Below are 13,394 nucleotides of genomic sequence, written 5' to 3'. Positions count from 1 at the left end.
CGGGGCTGAATGATCAAAACTGGTGGTGAGAATTTTTCCGGGCCGTTTCTAGGCAGCCCTCCCCCTCCACCAGCTCAGACACCCCCCCTTACTCCTCCTCCTCCCTTTTCCTCCCCCCTCCCCCAGCGTCTGGGCTTAGTGATCAAAATAGAGGAAGATGGTTGTCGCCGCAATCCTGGGCTTTGCAAGGCGCGGTTTAATGGGCCGCCTGTCAGCTTCCTGCTCGCGGGAGGAGGTGACAAGCCGAGCGAGCCGGGAAGGGCCTGGGGCCCGGCTGGCTGCACCCCGTGCCCGGGCTCCGGCCCCCCATCTCCCCTGGGGCGCGCCTTCTAGAACGCGCGGTGGCGACGCCAAAACAGACTAGAGCTGCTTTTTCCTCCCTCCCCCCCCTTTTAAAACAAAGCAGCGATTCATTCCCTCTCCCCCAGCAGCGCGGTTGGGTAGGATGGGCTGGCGAGAAGGCCGTTTTCCTAGCCCCGGCCTGCGGGTCCCTCCCTGAAATGCGGTGTCAGATGGTTACTGATTAATATTTTGGAGAGGCCGCGGCGGCCGGCAGCGGGTGAGTCTCTAATCTTCTAAAAGGGGTTCCTATAGAAACGCGGGCTCGGGCGCGCTCCCCCCCACGGCCCCAGCCTGGGCTGCGGTGCTTTGCACGGTGCGCCCCTCCCCAAAGCCTCTCTGCGTGGGCACTCCCCACCCTTTCCCTTCCCCCCACCAAAAAAAAAAAATCAGAGCAGAAAAAAAGGATTAGATCGGCTGAGCGCTAACTGACTCCCTCTCGATTCTGACATTTCAGCCTATTAGCATTTCTCCACGGGGCCTTCTGAAACCTATTAAAGTGTAATATTAAAAACCTCTTGGCTGGGGGCCTCTCTCGCCTTCCATCCGCCGCGTCCCCTCCAGGGAGGGCGAGACCGGGGGGAAAAAAAATCTGTTGAGCTCAGAGGAAGCAGCAGCCAAGCCCAAAAAGTGCTTGGCTAGCCGGGGTGGCCTGAGGGGGAGGGGAGACTCAATCCCCCAGACTTTGTACTTTTATTTTGCGCTTTCAGCAAAATCCTTTCTGGGTTGAGTCGCCCGGAGCTGCCCGAGGCAACCTACTTGGCTGCGGACGAGAGGAGTGGGGACGCGGTCGGAGCCCCCCCACCCCCCGCCCGCACCCTCTCCGCAGCCTGGCAGGGACCCATGCCCTGCTAGGCATTACGTACTCTCGATAGGAAGCTCGGAAGGGCAGAAATCCTTGCCGATCCTTCCTCGGAGAGCTACCGCGGTGATTGGATTTTTTTATTGGATTTTAATTAAAACAAGAGGAGCCCGCTCTTTCGCCTCGCGCTGCGGACTCAGCGTTTGGCATCGCTCGTTCTACTTTTTTTAAATCCATTTTTAAGGCAACTTTTCTGGAGGGGAAAAAATGAGCTAGTTAGCCCCCATTCGTTCTATTTTCTTTTACCCGTTTTTAGAAAGAAAGAAAAAAAAAGGTTAAACTTCCAGAGATAACTGGGGGTGTCTAATTTAATTCCAGAATAAATCTGGGGGAAAAAAGTTCAGCCTCTTGAGGACAGTTTCAAGTTGCCCTTCCCAAAGCCTCCAGCGCTGGTTTCTAGGCTGCCCTCTTTTGGAAGCAGAAGCTCTGCGGGGGGAGGAGGGAGGGGGGAGAAGAAAGAAAGGAACGAAAATAGCCGGATCCAAGGGGAACCAGCGGCGGTGTCCGCGCTTGGAGCAGGGCGCACAAGTCTCAGTGGCGGCTGCGGCAGCGGGAGGCTCCCGGTGCAGCCCCGGACAGCCAGGAGCAAAGACGGAGAGGAGAGGGGGGGTTAGAGAAAGGAGGTATTGTGTCTGTGTTCCTTGGGGGAGGGGGATGGCTGCAGAAATAAAATAAACGCACTTGTGCTGTGCGCGGCTGCTGGGAGCCAAGGCAGGGGAAGGGGCCGAGCCTGGGGGCGCAGCCCTGGTGGGCGCCCAGCGCCCTCCAGTCTTAGCCAGAGGCCTTTGTGGGTTCCTAGTAAACCCTCCCACGCCAGGGCCCCCATCGCTTCCCCACCCCCCTGGTTGCCCTCCAATATTCGGAGCTCAGACCCTGATTTCCCCCACCTCGTGTCCCCGCCCTAGATCTGGAATGTTTTCCTTTAATATAGCTCAAGGAAAAAAAAAAATGTATCTTGAGAGCGCTAGGGTGGGGAATACAAAGCGCTTGCAGGGTGGAAAATAACAAAACCCTATTTTTATAAATGTTTAATGTTCTCACCCCTGGATGCTCCAAGACGCCGTAATTGTGACGGCGGGGTATGTGTGCCATAAATCATTTAGTTGCTAATAAAAATTCTGCTTGTTTGCCCTGGATTTGCCAATGGCGTTTGCATTTTCCAAGTGTGCGCCTCGTCGGCGTGGCGAACCGAGCCTGCATTTCATTAGGGCCGTGGTTGGGACGGGCGAGGCCCCCTCCCCCAGCCCCTCTTCCTGGGCCTTTGTGGACCCCAGCCCCCTTGCGCCGCGCTCCCTGCACACACTTCCACGCGCGCCCGCGGAGCCCGGCTCGGGCGCAGGGCCTGGGGGAAGCGGGGGCGGCTCCTGATTCCCGGCCGCCGGGCGGGACCGCAGGACTGACGCCGGCCGCGCCGGTTCTCCGAGCTGCAGCGCGCGTCCCGGCGCGAGGTGCCCCGCGGAGGAGCCGCCCGCCCCGGCAGCCCCGTGCGCGCCCAGATCTTTGCCCCCTCCTGGGCCCCCTGTCCTGGCGGCCCCCGCAATCGCTGGATAAACAGCGGCCGGGAGCCATCTTAGGGCGGGGGACGGTCCCCGACCGGGTAGTGGGCGCTGTCCGGGCTCCTCCGCGGACCCTCGTCGTGTGCAGGGGGCCTCCGGGGCACCCCTTACTGGCCTTCCGAGTTCGGGAGACGCGCTCCCCGCGCCAGTGGGCCACAGTGAAATGCAGAAATCAGGCCGGGGCGCCCTTCGGGGGTGGCAGCCGCGCAGCCCGAAGTCTGGCCGCCATCTTCTGTCCCCTCCCCCCACATATTTCTGTCTACCCGGAGGGAGCCAAGGCCAAAAAGAGTGTTGACGCAGTGTGTATATGTGTGTGTTTTGTACTGACTGAGCGGAAAATCGGCTGGAGGGCGGGGGCGGGGAGGGGGGGGCCTTGCAACCCCAAACCTCAGTTCCCGCAGAACGCGCCCAGGCCTGCGCCACGGGCCGCTGAAGCCGAGGCCTTTTGTATATTCCCAGGCCGCCGGGATCGGCTCCGGGGCGACCCGACTGACAAAGTGTCCCCTTTGTTTTCAAGCCAAAGGACCGGGCAGCCTTGCGCCCAGCTCTCCCCCGGCTGCGCCTGGGTCGGGCCGGCTCGGCGCCCCCCCTCCCCTATTCAGGACCGAACCTGGTACTTCCCGGGACCCCGGCACTGCTGGCCGCGCGGACACGTTCTTCCCTTATCCCTTCCCCAGGGGGAAAGAAAGAAAAAGCCACATCATCCTTTCCCAGGCGAGGACGGCCGAGCCACCTCCACCCTTAGCCCCGAGCTGTCTTTCCCTGTAGGGGCCGGAGTCCCCGCGCTCTGCCAGGCTCTCGGGAAGGGGGCCTGGGCGGCCGCCCGCCTCTGCTGCGGGCGGAGAAGACCTGGCCGGGTCTTTTAAGCGCCAGTGTCCAGGTCCCAGGTCCAGCAACCAGGGAGCTCCCGGCCCGGACGCCGCTAAAACCCGGAGAGGCCCCGCCCGGAAAGCCATGCTCGCCATCCCCGTGCTGCTACTGGCCCAGCCACGGTTCGGGGGCCCCAGGCTCAGCAAGAGCAGCCCCGGTCCTCCAGGAACGCCAGGGACTCGGCGCCAGAGCCCCGCACTCCGCCGGGTCCAGGGCAGAGGGGGGGCTGAAGTTCCAGGCCGGGCCCCAGCGGATCCCGGGGCCTCTGGGCTCCGCCTCCGGCCCTGGCTTTTTCCCCCCTGGCCGGGTCGGATCTTCCACTCCACTGTTTGGCTCCGAGAGGACTGAGCCGCGCTCAGCGCGCAGGGGGCTGGCTGTGGCCATAAATCTCCGGCGGGCCCTCCTCCTCGCTGCTCACGCGCGGAGGCTCCCGGCCGGCCTCGCATCTCGGGCCGCGCCGTGCGCCTAGCTTTCCCAGCCACGGCCTGGGGACACCGAGACTGCGAGGGGAGTCAAGACAGGAGCTTCCCTTTTCGCCAAATAGAGGGAACGGCCTAGCCCACTTGGTGCCACTGCATCCGTCCCCGTCCCCGCAGTCGCCGGACCTCTAGGCGGCTGGGGCCTCACCGGATTGCTGCCTGGGGTCGCGGCGCGCGGGCGGGGCTCTTACTCCTATGAAGGCTCGGTGACGCCGGGATGGGCGCGTGGTCACCCAACTCTGACGCCACCCACACCCTAGAGGAGTGACGGCGGGTCAGGGTCTGAGCGGCCTCCCAGAACCCAGCTTGCCACCCCTCTCCAAAGACCCTGCCTTAATCCCGCGCCATCGTTTCGACCTTAGAGCCCTCTGCGTGCGTGCCATACAGAGAGGGCTTTTTGTTGGTTTGTTTGTTTTTGTTGTTTTGCACGGCGTGGACCAAGCAGGGTGTTTGCAGCGCTGCACCTGGAGGTGGGGGCTCATCCGGTTGCCTACCCCACGCTAGCCCATCTTCCCCGCCATGCCCGGTATACCCTGGGCATTTCGCCGCCCACTCGGTTTGGGGGCCCGTGTCGGCCGCCCGCTTTGATGCAAATAGCCCAGCCTTCGAAAAAGTAGGAATCCGCGGGGCGTTGGTGGCAGCAGCCTGGTAGGGAAAGCAGTCTTTCCACCCGAACAGTCAAGGGGTGCCCAGAGAGGGTGCATTTGCAATAACCATGCTTAATGTCACCAGCGTTGTCTCTTTGCCAGAGGGGCGGGAACAAGCCCTCAAGCGGTGGTGTCCTGCAGCCGGGGAGCAGGCCATGCCCGGATCAGGGGCCGGCGCTTCGGAACAACCTCTTACTCAGGGCTTCGGGTGGGGCCGCCGCGCAACAGGGAGGCATTCACCACCTCCTGGGTGCCTCCTGAGGACCTCCCCGTGCGTGACACAATTGCCAACCGTCGGTGGCAGATGCCGGAGGCAGGGGGTTACCTCTCTTCCAAAGGCCCTCACCCTGGGAGCTTCGGCTCAGAATTTCTAGCGCATTGGGAAGGACGGAGCCTGGGCGCAGAAGATTTGAGGGCGGCGGGCGGCGGGCGGCGCGCGCGCGGCCTGGGAGCGGAGAGGCTGCCGAGCCACATTCCCGCCGGCCCCCCCTCGGCCCAGCCCCGCCGCTGCGCACCAGGAAGCGCCTCCGAAAACAAAGCGCTGCGGTTTCAACCCAAGGTTAAAGTCCACCGTGTGCGATTTTCTCCCCCGGAATCCAAGAGCGATAGCATTTCTCCAAATAAACCGCCAATAAATCAGCTCCCGGCCGCCTGCCGAAGCGCTCTGCTGACCTTGGGGAATGGCTTTCCTGCTAGACGGTCGGGAGGACAGGCGTGGGGAGGGGGGACACGAGGCCTGGCGCGCCCCTCCAGAAAGAGGCAGAGAGGGAATGGCCAAGGGCATTCGGGGGCGTCTGTTGTGGTACCTAGACGGGGTGGGGGGAGGTTTGGAGTGGGGGGGGGACTGTTATTGGGCAAGCCCGGGGCGCCTGGTTGTGGGGTACTTATGGTGGGAGTTGGCTGCTTTGGGGGAGGCTGACCACGTGCTCATGGAGCGCCTGGGCTGCCTGCACTGTTCTAGGCACTAGGGAAGACGGAGGGACAAACAAGGCCTCTTTGGGGGCCTCCTTTGTCTGGGTGTGCCTGGGTGTGTTCTGCAGGCGAGTTTGTGCGGGTGTGACTAATGGGATTTATGTTATGTCGGTGCCAGGGTGACTAATGGAGGGCTTGGCAGCACGTGTGTGGGGGAAGGGCGGCTGCCCGCGGGGGAGGGGCGCTGCACCTAGGTGGGGATGGGGCCCCGGAGGGGGCTGCCTCCCGCTGCGGCGGTGCCGGGCCCCTGCAGCCCTCCCTGGCAGGCCTGTGCAAGCTGAGAATTCTGGAGCAAATTCCACCGCCAGCCTGGCTCCCAGAGGGGCCGGGTCCCTTTCCACTGCCCTGACCCACGTGGCCCCTGCCAATCCAGGCCGGCCCCACCCCCTTCCTGCAGAATCCTCCCAGTTTCCTCTTTTATAGTCTGAAAATTGCTTTTGTGCAAACTGGCCCCTTTTGAGCCGGCTTTGACGACCCTCTGACTTTGATACTGTCCTGCAGTTTCACAGATGAGAAACGGAGGTGCAGAAAGAAGTGACACATTCATACAGCTCAGAAGTAGCGGCTAGGCCAGGTGGGGGGCTGGGGATACAGACCTGGAACCCCAGCACCCCTGAGAGCCCCTGGCCCACCCCAGACTAGCTTAGAGAAGGTAAATGGCCCGGCAAGAACCCACCCTCCACCCTGCCACCCCCTTTACTGCCCTTTCCCATCAATCCTCTACCTTCTACTAGGGCCTCTCCCCTGTCCTCGCCTGGGGGGGAGGTGACAGGTCAGAGGTTAGTGGGAGTCCATTTGGCCTGGGGCCGGGTGAGGTCAGGCCGACCCAGGGCACATTCCTGGCCCTGGCCGGAGGGGGCTGTGGTCAGTTCAGGAGCTCCCCTTCCTGGCCTCCAGCCCCCTCAGGGCACACCTGGGGATTCCCATTTCCCATCTCCCGGGGTCTTCTGGTTTCTGACACACACACAATCCCCAGGTGTCCCTTTCTGCATTCTTTCTGTTACTTGCACACCGGCCCATCCCACGCATCTGCACCCCTGTCGCAGACACACTACTCTAAATGGTCCCTGGGACCCAGAGAAGTGGGTGACCCTCTTAAGGTCACCAGGCCCGGGGTGGCAGCAAGCAAGCCCAGACCTCCACCTCTATGCTCCCCTTTGGTGCTCCATGGCCCATGGTGGCATCTCCAGGAAGCATCCCACACCCACAGGCTCCCAGGATGTCTCTCTCTCACTTTCTCTCTTACATACACACTTTCTCTCTTTCTCACTCTCTCTTCACCTCCTTCCCTTTAAAAAAAAAAAAATGTTTCTTTGGCATTTTCTTTCAAGCAGAAAATAAAAAAATAAAAACATTTCCCATGGCTATAACTTCGAAAGCTTCCCTCTCCTTTCTGCCTCTCTTGCCCCCTCCCCCCACGTCAATCCATTTCCAGAGACGGCATCAAATCACAAACCGGCTAGGATCAAACCTGACAGACCCCCTTCCCGCATCCCCCCCCTTTCTCCACTTGGAGATGAGCAGGAGGCAGCCCCCAACCCCCAGCGCATGCACACATGCACTCCCACATCTGTAGCCACACGGAGTCTCTGAAGAAGCTTCTAGAACCAGCCCTGCTGGAAAAGAAATGTCTGAGTTCTCCCTCATACTCCCCTGTCCAGCCTGCTCCCCTGGCCCAGCTCCCACACACCCTCCTCTAGGGGGTCACCTGTTAGGAATGGAGTACCCCCAGAATTGGTATGTTCGGGTCCTAACCCCCAGAACCTCAGGGCACCGCTTTCTTTGGAAATAGGGTCATTGCAGGTGTAATTAGTTAAGGCGAGGTCACCCTGGAGTAGGGTGGGCCCTAAGCCACTGTGACTGGTGTCCTTAATAAAAGGGACATAGACACTGAGGGAAGACGTGTGGAAAGACAGAAAGGAGACAGCCATCTTCGAGGCAGAGGGTGAGGCCCCAGCAGGTCCTCCCTCACAGCCCAGAAGGAACCAGCACTGCCCACACCTTGACCTTGAGCTCCTGGCCTTCAGAGCTGCTAGACGATACATGTCTGCGGTTTACATCGCCCACCCTGTGGTCCTTTGTTACGGCCACCCTAGCAAATTAACACATTGTCCCAAACTTAAGCGCCCACGAAAGTCAGGAAGAAGATGAACAGAAGTAGGAAAGCCCGGGTCTGCTGCTGTTAATAGGAAGCTGGTGTATCAGTCAGGATGAGCCAAGCGATGCTGCAGCGACAAAAGTCCCTCACACAACACATAAAAATGTATTCTCTCCAGCACGCCTGCTCTGAGCCTGGGCGACCCTCCTGTGGCGGCTCCTTGGCACTACTTTTAAAATTATGCCAGCCCAGCCAGCGTGGCTCAGTGGTTGAACACCAACCTATGAACCAGGCGGTCACCGTTCGATTCCTGGTCAGGGCACCTGCCCGGGTTGCCCACTAGGTCCCCAGTAGGGGGCGTGCAGGAGGCAGCCGATCAATGACTCTCTCATCAGTGATGTTTCTCTCCCTCTCTCCCTCTCCCTTCCTCTCTCTGAAATCAATTTAAAAAACAAAACAAAACAAAAACACAGCCCTAGCCAATTTGGCTCAGTGGTTAGAGCATCAGGCCGAGGACTGAAGGGCCCCAGGTTTGATTCCAGCCAAGGGCACGTACCTCGGTTTCAGGCTCAATCCCCAGTCCCGGTTGGGGCGCATACAGGAGGCCGTTGAGTGCCTGTGGGAGGCAACCAATCGATTCCCTCTCTCTCTCTCCCCCCCCTTCCACTCTCTGAAAAACAATGGAAACAATATCCTCAGCTGAGGATTAAAATCCCCACTATGCTGACCAAAATAAAGCCCCTGGGTAGGGCACCCGCGGGTCTCCAGTTTGCAGCTCGTGGAGCTTCTGCTCAGCTGCCCACTCAGCTCAGACCCCCTGGTGGTGGCGTCTTCCTGAGGCCACACGCCCACCTCCTCGCATCACCCACTCGTGTTTAACACACACCCACTGGGTCTGGCCCTGTGCTAGGCCCTGACGAAAAAGTGACAGAGGGGACCAGAGTCCTGTCCCCAGAGCTGACAGTGGGACAGTGGATCAACAAAGAACCAAAGTGCGGGGGACACTGCCCAGGGTAAGGACAGGGCCAGGAGCGAGGGGAGGGCCAGACGGCACAGGGCTCAACCCAGAGGAGGAAGGAGATGTTGTCCGTGGTCGGTACCCACCTGCCTTAAGCAACAACACTGGACGAAGCCGAAGGTGGACACCTTCAGGTACAGGACATGGCTCCCTCCCCCTCCCTCTCACCTCCCCCTCCCTCTCATTTTCCTTCCTCTCCTAATGAACATCAGTTTTCGGGGGGGGGGGGTATGGCCAACCTCAGATCTGCAGCAAGATAGAGGCCGGTCCCCAAAGGGCCCTGGGGAGAGCTGGCTCTAAAAGGGGCGAAGCTGGACAGAAAGCACCGCAGATGAGCGCTCTGCCCAAGTGCTTCTCCAAGGGCAGGGTCATCAGACCTGAGGAGGGACCGAGGGACGAGCCTCACCACACGGCCTTGCCCCAGAGGCAAAACTCCACTCAGGACTGGCGGCCACAGACCTTGAGCACCTTCTCCAAACCCTCCTCCCCCCTCCTCTCTCTCCCCCTCTCTCCCTGCCTCCCCCACACCAGGTCACAATTTCAACTCCAGGAGATAAACTTGCCACATTGTAGGCATGGCCTGGCCTCCCAAGCGGGTGTCATGACACATTGTATCCTCTGAGGATGGCCACACAACGTTTCCCTTCTACAATGTGACCTTGACATTCCTCTCGTTGGAGCTGGAACCTTGTATCTTATAACCGGACACAGGGCAGTGGCATTGTGACTTCCAAGTCGGGGTCAGGAAAGGAGACGACGTCACCCCACACACTGGGACCCTCACATGAGGAACCCTGAGCCCCTGGCTGAGAAGCCAGACTGCCTGGGGACACCATGCTCTGAAGACCCTCAGCCACTTGGACAGGCCACTGCAGGTGTTCCAGCCAACAGACAGCCCCAGCGAGGTCCCCCCTCAGCCAGCACCAGGCCAGCCACGTGAGTGCAGGAGAGAGAAGATCCCACTCAGCTGCGTGAGCGGGGCTCGGGCTCTGTGACAGCCCCGGTCACGCAGGGCGGCCAAGCTGGGGTTGGAACTCAGTTCTCCGTCCCTGCCCAGGTCACTGCCTCTCCATTCCAAGTGGGTGGCTGGAACCTGGGGCTCCAAGAGAGGGGTCTTGTTATGATGTGGAAACAGAGGCCCAGGCAGGGGAAGGGACTTGTCCAAGGTCACGTAGCTGAGTGGTGATGGAGAAGGGACTTGAACTCAGATCCTTCTGGCTGTTACTCTCTCCCAGTGGCCCCCATCGCCCCTCTTAGAATTGTCTCCTACGGGTATCAGTCAGCTCGGGCAACCATAACAAAGACAGGGTGGCTTAAACATCAGAAATTTATTTCCCACAGTCCTGGAGGCCAGAGTCCAAGGTCAAGGCTCTTGAGGCAGAGTCAGTGACCAGCCGGGCCCACTTCTGGTGTGGCTGTGTCCTCACAGCAGAAGGCAGGAGGGAGCCCCCTGGGATCTCTGTTGTGAGGACACTAATCCCATTCGTGATCTTCCCACCTCATGACTTACCTCCTAAAGGCCCACCTCCTAATGCCGTCACACTGCGGGCTAAGGTCTCAGACTATGAATGGGGGGGCACACAAACCTTCAATTGTGTAATGCAGCCCACCCTGAGGTCCTCCCCACCAGGCCTGGCCCAACAGACCTCAGGGAATGTCCACTGGTGAATGAATGAAATGACATCACTTTGGTGGGGTTTTCAAGGATGAATAGAAGTTTGCTAGGGAAGGCAGAGGCAGGCATTCCAAGCCAAAGGAACAGCCTGTGCGAGGGCCTGCAGGCCTCCCAGCAGGGCCTGCCTGGCTCACAGGTGACATGCTGGGCCAGGGAGGGGAGAGAGCCAGGCAAGGCCTCCTGTCTCAGGTGACACCCCTGGTGTACCCACTGCAGCCCTGCTGTCTCCCACCCGTGAGCTGGCGCCGGCCCAGCCCCACGAGGAGCAGGCCCAGCCCCTCTGCCGCAGGAGCCCCTCTCAGATAACTTGCGGTAGGTATGCTTTCTCCCCTTCACGCCTGGGTGGGTTGAGTGGTATTTTTTCAAACTTTCATTTTATTGGTGTTTTTGTTGAAAGCACAGGAGTTATTCATTGCTGGTTTCGGTTCTCTTCTGGCAGCAACCGTATCTTCGTACTCAAGGTACAAATTGCATGTCGACTCAATTCACCGTCAATCAGAGGCGGCCTCGGAGGCTCAGAATACTCTTGAAGCCACCCCTGGCTGGGGGTGGCGGGGGCCTGAATGGGCCATGGTCCCCACAGTCACTAAGGACAGGGGACAGGACTGGGATACAAGGAGGGTGACTGGGAAACAAAGCCCAGTTCTTTTCTCCTCCTCTGTGAACCTGCTCAGGCTCAGTCTTCTCATCTGTGAAATGGGCGCTGATGTGAGTGTTGAGCACAGGGCACCACGCACATCGCCTTCCACTGGTGTCTCACCCACCAGGCTGGCCTCCCATGACTGCTCTCCAGGGCTCTCCGTTCCCGGATGTGCCAGGTCCTGCACTGTCCTCTACGCCTGGTGCCTGCCGACAGCAGGTCACACAGCCACCCGCATCGTCGGCGTTGGCCTCCACCAGCTGCCCTGCTCACCAGCCTCCTCAAGGCCAAGTGCTCCCAGGGTGCGCCGTGGGACATGGGACTCCGCTGCAGGAGGGCAAGGAGCTTTGCCGGGCTTCTGAGCCCTCGCCCAGCCCTGCCTGGTCCTCTGTGAGCCACCAAGACCAAGGCCCAGCTGTTGCCTGTTTGGATGTGGGAGTGGAGGGTCTCAAGGACCCAGCTGTCTCACCGGGGACTAGGACAGGGCCACTCCTGGCCCTTCCCATCTCCAGCCTCGATTGGACAAGCTCAGACCACATGCCTGGCCCAGGGCCACTGGAGACACAGGGGCACACCCTAGTCCCTGCCCAGGGGGAGCCCCCGGTTGGGGGGAGATAGACCCGAGGCCAGCGGTCTGTGGGATGTCAGGGGGGGCCCCAAACACAACCTGGGTGCAGACAGCAAGGGTGTCCCAGCGGAGGGGAGGCGAATGGAGGGTGTTTAATTGTGTTTGTCCTCAGTGAGGGACATCAAACGTGCTTCTGTAAGAGCTTCGGGCAGGAGCCAGGACGTGGGCCTCCCGGGGCTCCTCCGGCCACAGTGCGGCCCTTTGCTGCTTTCTCTTGGCCTCGACCCACGGACTGTCCGTGGGTTTGTTCTACACCTGTGGGGCCTCCAGAGCGGCAGGACCGTTTACCTCATCTTCCCCAGCACCCCGAGTCGGCTGGGGCTGCGGCAACACCACCGCGGACCAGGCGGCTTAAACAGCTGGGGTGTTTCCTCCCAGTTTGGGGTGAAGAAGCCTTTCTCCCGAGGCCTCTCTCCTTGGCTTGCCCACGGCTGTCTTCTCCGTGTCCTCCTGTGGTTGTCCTCTGTGTGCCTGTGTCCTAAGCTCTTTTATGGGGACCCCAGTCCTGTGGGATCGGGGACCACCCCATTGCTCTCATTTCACTTTACTCACCTCTTTAAAGGCCCAGTACAGTCACATTCTGAGGCTCAGGGGTTAGGGCTCCAGCCTGTGCACTTTAGGGGACACACCCCGCCCGTCACATCCCTGGAACCCGGGCGCGAGGGGCACTGGAAGGCGGCTGCAGAGAGAAGACAGGCAGAGGGCGCCCTGGGCGAGGACCCAGCCTGGGCAGAGGTCCAGGGGCCTGATCACCTTCTCACGTGCTCCCCAGACTTATCTCCCCGGGCCCGGCGGGAGCCAGGAAACCCAGGACTCTCGAGGGAGCTGACTTGGCAGGGAGGGCGGGGCGGGGACCGGCCAGATGCCGGTGCGACAGGGGCTCCCGCGAAACCTCCGCTCGGGAGGCAGCTCGGCCGTGTCCCGGGGCCAAGGAGCGGAGGCGGGGGCACCTCAGCTCCTTGGCTGAGTGGTGTCCCTCCAGAATTGCTGTCTGGGAACCCCAGAATGTGACTTTATTCTGAAGCAGGGTCTCTGTGGCTGTCACTAAGATGATTACAGTGAAGATGTAGTTAAGATGAGGCCACAGCGCATTTTAGGGTGGGCCTTGATCCAGTGACGGGGGTCCTCATCAGAACTGGGAAATCTGCACTCAGACACCCGTGCTGAGGACAACAGTCGTGCGATGACAGGGGCAGAGACTGGAGTGACGGGTCTGCGAGCCGGGAAAAGCCAAGTATCGCCAGCCACCGCTGGAAACTGGGAGCGAGGCCTGGAACAGATTCCCCCTTGGGCCCTTTGGAGGGGCCTGGCCCTGCCGGCGCCTCCATTTCAGACTTCTGGCCTCCGAACTTGTGGAGAGAATAAACTTCTCTTGTCTTAAGCCACGGACTTTGTGGGAGTTTGCGAGGCCGCCCTGGGAAGCAAGTGCTGTACGACTCCAGCTGGACCAGCCCCCTAGTCCCAGGTTCCCAGCCGCTCCTCCCTTGGCCACGGAGCATCCACTGAAGGGGTCTGGGGTCTGGCCGGGAGGCAGGCGGGGACACGGCCCTCGGAGACGGGTGGGTTACAGACGGCCACCAACACATGGGGTGGGCGTACTTCTTGGCCAC

At 60.6% G+C, this 13,394-nt stretch overlaps 1 long non-coding RNA gene across 3 annotated transcripts; it reads left to right on the top strand.

Annotated features, from left to right (window-relative positions):
• The first annotated feature begins 190 nt into the window (after positions 1 to 190).
• Positions 191 to 13,170, top strand: LOC308556439. Of its 3 annotated transcripts, none has more exons than XR_013998705.1 (3): positions 191 to 559; positions 10,733 to 10,828; positions 10,956 to 13,170. It is a non-coding gene; the product is annotated as an uncharacterized lncRNA (long non-coding RNA). The 3 variants fall into 3 exon arrangements; XR_013998706.1 differs by having other exon boundaries at positions 10,919 to 12,067; XR_013998707.1 differs by lacking the exon at positions 191 to 559 and adding an exon at positions 9,381 to 9,777 and having other exon boundaries at positions 10,919 to 12,067.
• The last annotated feature ends 224 nt before the right edge of the window (positions 13,171 to 13,394 follow it).

This window comes from Miniopterus schreibersii (genome assembly GCF_964146895.1).
Source record: "Miniopterus schreibersii genome assembly, chromosome: 4".
NCBI lineage: Eukaryota > Metazoa > Chordata > Mammalia > Chiroptera > Miniopteridae > Miniopterus > Miniopterus schreibersii.
This window is presented reverse-complemented; position numbering and strand designations above follow the sequence as displayed.